The 8,091-nt window shown below is 44.0% G+C and overlaps 1 protein-coding gene across 1 annotated transcript in view; it reads left to right on the forward strand.

The window, feature by feature from the left end:
* The window catches only part of LOC309702393 (NACHT, LRR and PYD domains-containing protein 3-like), a 200,764-nt gene that overhangs the window by 40,635 nt on the left and 152,038 nt on the right, over window positions 1–8,091 (forward strand). The window lies entirely within an intron of this gene.

An 8,091-nucleotide genomic window follows, 5' to 3' on the forward strand; every position in this document is an offset into this window, starting at 1 on the left:
GATCAGATTTAGACAAGAGCCTGTTGCATTAATGGCGGACATTGATTCCATGTTTCACCAAGTTCACGTCTCAGAAAAACATGTCAACTTTCTCCGTTTCCTGTGGTGGCAACATGGCGACACTTCAAGGTCTGCACAGGAATGCAGGATGAAAGTGCATTTGTTTGGAGCTGTATCTTCGCCAAGCTGTGCAAATTATGCTCTACAGAGAACTGCAGATGATAATGCACAACAGTTTCCAGCTGAAGTGGTTGATACAGTCAAAAGAAACTTTTATGTGGATGATTGTTTGAAATCTGTTGCTTCAGAAGAGGAGGCAGGGCACATGGTGAATAGACTGACAAATATCTGCGCTAAAGGAGGATTTAAGCTTTCAAAATGGATCAGCAACAGTCGCACAGTGCTCATGTCAATCCCAGAGGAAAGAAGAGCAAAGGAAATTAATGATCTGGATTTGGACACAGATCAACTTCCAGTTGAGAGAGCACTGGGTTTACAGTGGTGCATAGCAACAGACAAGATCTAGTTCAGAACCTCTCTGCAGGACCGTCCAAGCACCAGAAGGGGCATTTTGTCTGTGGTCAGCTCACTGTATGATCCTTTGGGAATCTTGTCTCCCTTCAGTATGCCAGCTAAACTGTTGCTACAAGAGCTTTGCCGACAAAATTTGAAGTGTGATGAGGTTATTCCCCACTCTCTTTCCCAGCGGTGGCGTGATTGGCTGGAGGATCTCCAGCTGATTTCAAAGTTCAAAGTGGAACGTTGCATTAAACCAAATTGCTTTGGAAGACCAGATAGGGCACAACTTCATCATTTTGACCTGCAGGTCAGGTTTCTCCATGTAATGATCTGCTAGGGAGTGTGGGGAGCCACAGCCCTGTCCTCTATGGTATGAAGCAGGTATGGAGGAGATCAAAACTTCAGACATCCAGAGGCCCCCAGAACACAAGAGACCAAGGAAGACCCACAGAGGGGCAGCCGCGCCACTGTCCCAGTAAGAGCTGAGGAGAGTCCCAGATGAGGGCTCATTCAGCAGCCGCGGAGCAGAAGCCAGGGGGAGTTGCAGTGACCCGCCCGTGAGCTCCGCCGGCAGCCAGCTGTGCCTGAGTGACCAAGCCCCAGGCCGAGAGGCCGGGGGCACCCCACCTCCGAAATGGCCCGAGCGAGCCCCAATAAGCGGCCGCCAAGGAGTGAGCCGGTGTGTACCTGGACGCCCACCCCCAGACACAAAGAACCACCAACGCACCGACACCTGAGGGAGTCCGCCACCGGCAGGGGAAGTGGTGGTGGGTGGAGATAGGCCTCCAAACCTTGGAGGGCCTGAGATGTCCCCAGAGAGGTGGCGTCTGATACCCAACCTGACATATAGACACAGACATACAGGCACACACAGATACAAACATCCATTCCCACCCTCATGCTCTCATGTGCACTTCACACTCAACCGACGTGGAGACAGACATAAAGAGACGCTGAACACACGATCACACTCCCCAAGCGTACTCTACGAACCGGGTCTAGGTACCCTTGCCCTTGGAGGGGGGAACTGCACCCAGACCCAGGTGGTGTTACCCTTTTCCCTGCGGTGGGGAGAGGCAGACCGCCCCGACTACGTAGCAGCAGGGAGGCCCCACACCCCAGACCGCAGTCGGACGGCCAACTCCTCCAAGCCCCCCCGCTCCAGCAGGTCGCAGAGAATGGGGATGAGAGAAGACTCCAAACCTCCCTCCACCCGCTCATTGTAGTGTTGATGCATGTGTGTTCTAAGGTGAATTTAAAACCCAGGAGGGCATGGAGCTACCTGCCAGAGAGCAGCAGGTAAGCGCATAGTCCCTCCTGCTAGCCCTCAATGTCTACGTGTATTCAAAATTGAGAGGTGGGCAACGATGCCAGGGGTGAGGTGTACACCCTGATGGTAACTTGGACTCCGTGTATCGTGCCCACCCCCAAGATCCTATATGTATGTGTAATGAGGATGTGAGTAATGTGAATGTCTAAGTTGTGGGATAAAATTGAGGCAGAGGCAGCCAGAAGGGGACAGAGGGGGGGGTAGCCCGGCCAGGGCCCCAGCCCAGAGACTGAGCGCCCCCAGAACCCCACGCCCATCCCGGACCCACCCAGGGGCAGCCAGGCTACCAGGTCAATAACTCACGTCCGTCAGCACAGACCCTCCCCTATTCCCGCTGCACGCAGCCACGAGGAAACAGTCACCCGAGAGCCAAAAGAGCCCCCATCCGGACATGACCTCTACCCCGGGTTGAGCCCCCCAAGGAAGATGCCTCCGGGGAACCCCCCGACGCCCTAAGCCTGTCCCTACCCCCACACCAATCACAACAGTGAAGGCAGGACCAAACTATGACCCCCCACCCCCACTAGGTGATGGAGCTGATCAAAGGAGCCCAGAGCAATTGATCTGATGTGGTGGCCGAGGCTGTATCAAGACTAATGTAATCTAATAGATAATTTCTATATTGGTTAGAATTAAGATTGTTTTTATTTTTCCAGTTCATGAGGACTGTTTTCTTGGCTATGCATAGGGCAGTGAAAACCATATGGGCTATATTCTTTTCTGAAGTGACATTATCTAAGCTGCCCAACAAACACACTAAGGGGGAAGTTGGAATGTTACATTTCAGACACTTTGATAAGTCTTCACATATCTCGCGCCAAAACTTCTGCACTGGTGGACAGAACCAAAGAGCGTGAATGTAATTGTCTGGTGTATTGCTTTGACAGTGTGAGCAGTTGTTGGAAGATGTAAAGCCCATCTTGAACATCCGATGACCTGTATAGCGCACTCTATGTAGTATTTTGTATTGTATTAATTGCAGACTGGGATTTTTAATCAATTTAAAGGTTTTTAAGCAAATCTGAGACCAGAAGTTTTGGTCTAAGCTGACTGATAAATCTGCTTCCCACTTTGCAATAGGAAGGGATATTGATTCATCTAATTTAGAAAGTGTTCTGTATATTTTAGATAATAATTTGGGGGATTTAAGAGTAAGGAAATGTGCCGCACTTGGTGGTGTTTGTAAGTCAACTTGACTGAGGTTAAATTTCTTTTTTATTATGGATTTAATTTGTTGATATTCTAAAAATCTTTTCTTGTTGATCCCATATTGTGCAACTAGTCTGTCAAATGGAATAAATTCTGTTCCCTCTAATATTTGTTCTAAGTATTTAATTCCTTTACAACTCCATTCTGGGAAATTAATCATATTATTGTTTTGTAATATGTCAGGGTTATTCCAGATAGGTGTACGTTTGCATGGAATTAATGAAGACTCTGTTATTTTTAGAAACTCCCAGCATGCTGTCAGAGAAAAGCTGATGTTGATGCTTTTAAAGCATTCATGTCTTTTGATGTTTGAGCTAATAAATGGTAGGTCTGAAATTTCTAGATCCTTGCATAGTGCCTGTTCAACATCTAGCCAGGGCTCATCTAAGAGGGTATGTTTTAACCATTCTGAGATGAACTGAAGCCAATAACTGTTTCTTTTATTTTTTTATTTTCTCTATTGAGCTGGGTAACATTTTCTGTGAGACATTTCACCGACTCCCTTAGCGTGGCATTTTCAGCAGCAAGCGTTTCCACCTGCTGCTGGCTGAACTCCAGGGATTCGCGCAAGCATTTAAATTCTCGGTGAAGAATCTCCACCAAGGACAGCCTTGCGTCAAAACTGGAAAATCGCTTGTCGATTGACTCCAGTATGTCGGCAATATCTTTGCCAGCTGGCGATGTTGAGCCGGGGGAATCTGCCGGGCGTTGTCTTTTCGACGACGGCGTCTCAAGTTTGAAGCTGCACACTGGGCCTTCTTCATCACGAGATCCTGAAAGCACTGATCAATGTAATCTTGGAGAGTCTCTAAACTCTCCCCGTTGTTCTCCAGGGTGTTGGATATTATTTAGACAAATATTGTTAGTTATAAGACAAGTGATAAGTGTATTTGGTAGCTTAAATGAATTTGTTCAAATCTAAACTACCATTTTCTTTAATTTTCCGCCAAAATCTCCGGCGTCTGACGTCAGTTACAACATGAGTCGCTTACCTTGTCCGTCACTTACCTCCTCTCTCTCTCTCTCTCTCTCACTCTCCTCTTCTTCTCCTAATGACACCATTTCTGCTTCATATCTTTCACTGGACCTAAAACAGATGAAGAGTAGATCTGCTGCTGTTCACTGTTGTGTCACTATGGAGAAACATGAAAGACAAACACAGCACACACAGAGAAATGTAGACAGGATGTGCAGCCAGTGCAGTAAATGGTCTCAATATCAGCTCTTTAGAAAATGATCCTGATGAACATGAAACTAACATCCAATGAGAAACAGCTTCCTTGTTTCATGAACAATAACAATAAATGAAGAGCTAATAAAGAGCTATTCTATTGTAAAATGCTGAAATGATTATTAGACAGAACCCAGCGGCTCACCAAAAGCCTGCATTGAAAATCTATATGAAAGTAATCTATGCTCATATATGGCAAAATCCTTTAACTGTCACTGTGTTTTTCATCTGTGCTCTTGTTGGTTGGACAAGTTTGTAAATGACAAAGAGCTCAGTGGACTTTGCATCCATCAGATCCTGTTAGATGTTTGTTTTTCCTTCACAGCTTTGTGATGAAGGCTGAAGAACAGAGATATGAACTATTGCCAACATGAATCCTGATGCATGACGTGGGCACAGACCCACCAAAGCAACACTCAGCTCACCTCATTCCAGGCGCTTGTCTGCTGGAGACCATGAGCCTTGTTAGTCACACATCAGCACCGTGGTAGGAAACAGCCTCCATCATTTCATTAGATCTGAATTTGGACTGTTTCCCTCTGGATGAACCAAGTCTGTCAAATCTATTGATCCAACACAAACAAACACATTGGCTCACAGTGTTTGCCTACTGGTGGTGGTCAGAGGGCCCGGTGGCGTCTTACTTAGTGTCCGGCAGCCTCGCCTCTGTCAGTGCGCCCCAGGGCAGCTGTGGCTACAATGTAGCTTGCTATCGCCAGTGTGTGAATGTGTGTGTGAATGGGTGAATGACTGAATGTAGTGTAAAGCGCTTTGGGGTCCTATGGACTAGAAAAGCGCTATACAAATGCAGGCCATTTACCATTTATTTAATTTATATAATCCATACTAATGATGAAGGAACTGAGCTCACAGTCCATTGTTCATTCAGTGAACTACTCAGTTTATTTTGGGCCTCAGAAATGCTCACTCTGTTTGTACATCACTGTCAGCAATAGACTCATTCTGCTGTGTGGACAGGAACACATGTGACATCACTTCCTGTTTGTTTGTGACTGAAGAGGAAGAAGTTTACAAGGAATCATTTAGAAGAGTTTCAAACATCAACTGATTGAATCCATGAATCTGAAAACGTGTTTGTGAGTGAAAGAGACAGACATGTACAGACTGAACTATCTGTTCAACAGTCAGAGTGTTTCTGTAACAGGAGACACTCTTTACACTCCACTCAGCACAGGGACACTGAGGAACCAGGAGACCAGAGTCTAAAACCAGGATAAAGAGTTTGAGTGAATGTGGTGTTGAAGGTGTGGAGGTGGATCAGAGTGTCAGAGGAGACTCTGTAGAAGGACAGAGTGCCAGCAGGACAGTCCACATACACTGCTGCTCTGTTAGAGACAGAGGAGGAGGAGGAGGAGGAGGAGGAGGAGGAGGAGATGGATGTTTGTCTGTTATTGTGCCAGACAGAATCAGGACCATCATCAGAGCAGATCAGACTCCAGGACTGATCATTGTATCCAAACAAACAGTCTCTGCCTCCTTTCCTTCTGATGCTTCTGTAACTCACTGATATAAAAACGTTTCCTCTCCACTCGACCTCCCAGTAACAGCGACCAGTCAGACCATTTCTACACAGCAGGTGAGGATAAAAACCATCAAATCTGTCTGGATGATCAGGATATGACTGAACCTCCTCCACACAATGTGCCTCAATGTTATTGATATTATTATTATCATTATTATATAATAATAAAACCTTTATAATAAAACCACTAAAAACCTTTATTCTAGCGCAACTTGTAAGCGAACTTGACTTTCAAAATAAAAGCACAAAGCACCAAAACGTTGACTACAAAAAACAAACAGTAATGTACAGCTTAAACAATTTACAATCATGACATAGATCTTGAAGAGATAAAGAAATAATCGAAATTATATACAATGTCATCATGCCAACAGTTACAACATCAATGGAGGATCTGTGTAAGCACTGAGGATCGTCCTGATGGACAGAACAGAAGGAGAGTGAGACAAGTGAAGATATACTAAACAACACTGTGACATGAACTGAGCCACACACAGTTTGATTCACAGGTGATTGACACATTATTTGACCACGAGCAATCTTTTCTGGTTTGACGCCGTCTTTGTAGCCAGAAACCAGCTCTCTCCTCGGCTTCCTCCACTACACGCTTCCCCCACGCCAGTCTCCTCCGTCACTATAAAGGGGAGAGTCATGAGCTCCATCACCCTCACCTGTGCCGTCCAACGTCCCGCCACCAGCCTCCACTGCAGCAGGCCAGAGACCACACCCCTGCCACAATAAGTAAAAGTATATCCTTGCTGTACCCTTAATGCTAAATGTGCTAAATTAACTGCTGCCTTTGCCCCTTTGGGATTATTCTTATGTCACTGGGATGTTGACCTTTGACCTTCACATTAGAGAGATGGGCAGACATAATTAGTGTATGAATTTTAAAGTAACAGGTAATAAAGAGAGTGTAGCAAATGTAGTCAGGTTTATTACTCTGTATCACACATGAGTGCCCGAGGGAGGCGGGGCTGACTGGGGAGACACAGGAAACAGAGAGACAGGGCTGACTCGACATGAAACGATGAAACGTGGGACACGGGAACAGAAACTAAACACAGGCTGAAATGAACACTGAGGGAGGGAGAACTAAGATTACTGAGAGCCTGATAAATAAGAAGAACAAAAAGCAAGAAAAACAAGAGTCAAAGAAAACCAAAAACACAAAGCATTGGGCCAGGACCCACTGCTGTGACATTTATATGTGATAAAAACATTAAAAACTGCTCAGATGTTGAAATCTTTCTACGTATACTTTAGGTTCAGCTCTCCAGCCTGGCATTTGGTTAAGCATGATTCAAACATTTGATTTTGTTTAACTGGTTTTAATTATAGTTACTTTTTGTGAACATTTGTTGCAGCATTTAAAAATACATCATTTATTTTCAAACTTTTATTTGATTTAGAGCATCATATTTGACCAACGTAAATGTTTTAATTTCATATAAAATAACTGAAGCAGTGAACTAAATATCTGAAATCTTTCCTTCCTTAAAAGTTATAATCCTACTTAAGTTATAGTGCAAACGCTTAAGCAACAAATATACTTGATGCTAATTAATTAATATTTCCCTTTGATGTTGCAACTATGCGGTCACTTCTGTCTTTAAACAAAATAATATTTTCCAGTTACAGAAATCATAAAGTCCAAACTAAAGTGCTACTGTTGCTATATGCATTTTATATAAATCATGGATGATGGTCCTGACATGAAGGAAGAGAAAGTTACAGGTTGCATCCTTTGACTTTGTCTCCGTGCCTTTGGGCGATTTTCAGAAGGACAGATGTTTCTGTTCAATTCTTAAATCAATGTTTTCAAACACAAACACTATTTTAAAGCTTCTAGAGAGTAAAATATTCATGATAATTATAATAACAATAATAAAAACAAAAGCTCTCAGCTCCATCAAACCAAGCAGCAGAAAGAACAATAACTGAAGAGAAAACTTTAACCTTGTAGACTTCATTATGTTCCAGCTGCTCTACAGACGCTGTGACCTCGAACTTAAGCAGGTCGTAAAGTATGTGCAGCTCAATAACTTCATAATCAGACCCTGTGGTATTTAGGCAGCAGAACAACTAAGAATAACAACTACAAATAATGTTTTTAGGTTTCTGTTGTACTGCAAGGTTCTGTACAGGAGAACCAAACCAAGAGCAAATATTACGTCTCATTTACACCTGAGCACGAAGAGCCATCAACATTTAGCAAATTGAATCATCTTTGTTTAGATGCAAGAAGAATCATATAGA

This window comes from Aulonocara stuartgranti, assembly GCF_965226115.1.
Source record: "Aulonocara stuartgranti genome assembly, chromosome: 3".
NCBI classification, from domain to species: domain Eukaryota; kingdom Metazoa; phylum Chordata; class Actinopteri; order Cichliformes; family Cichlidae; genus Aulonocara; species Aulonocara stuartgranti.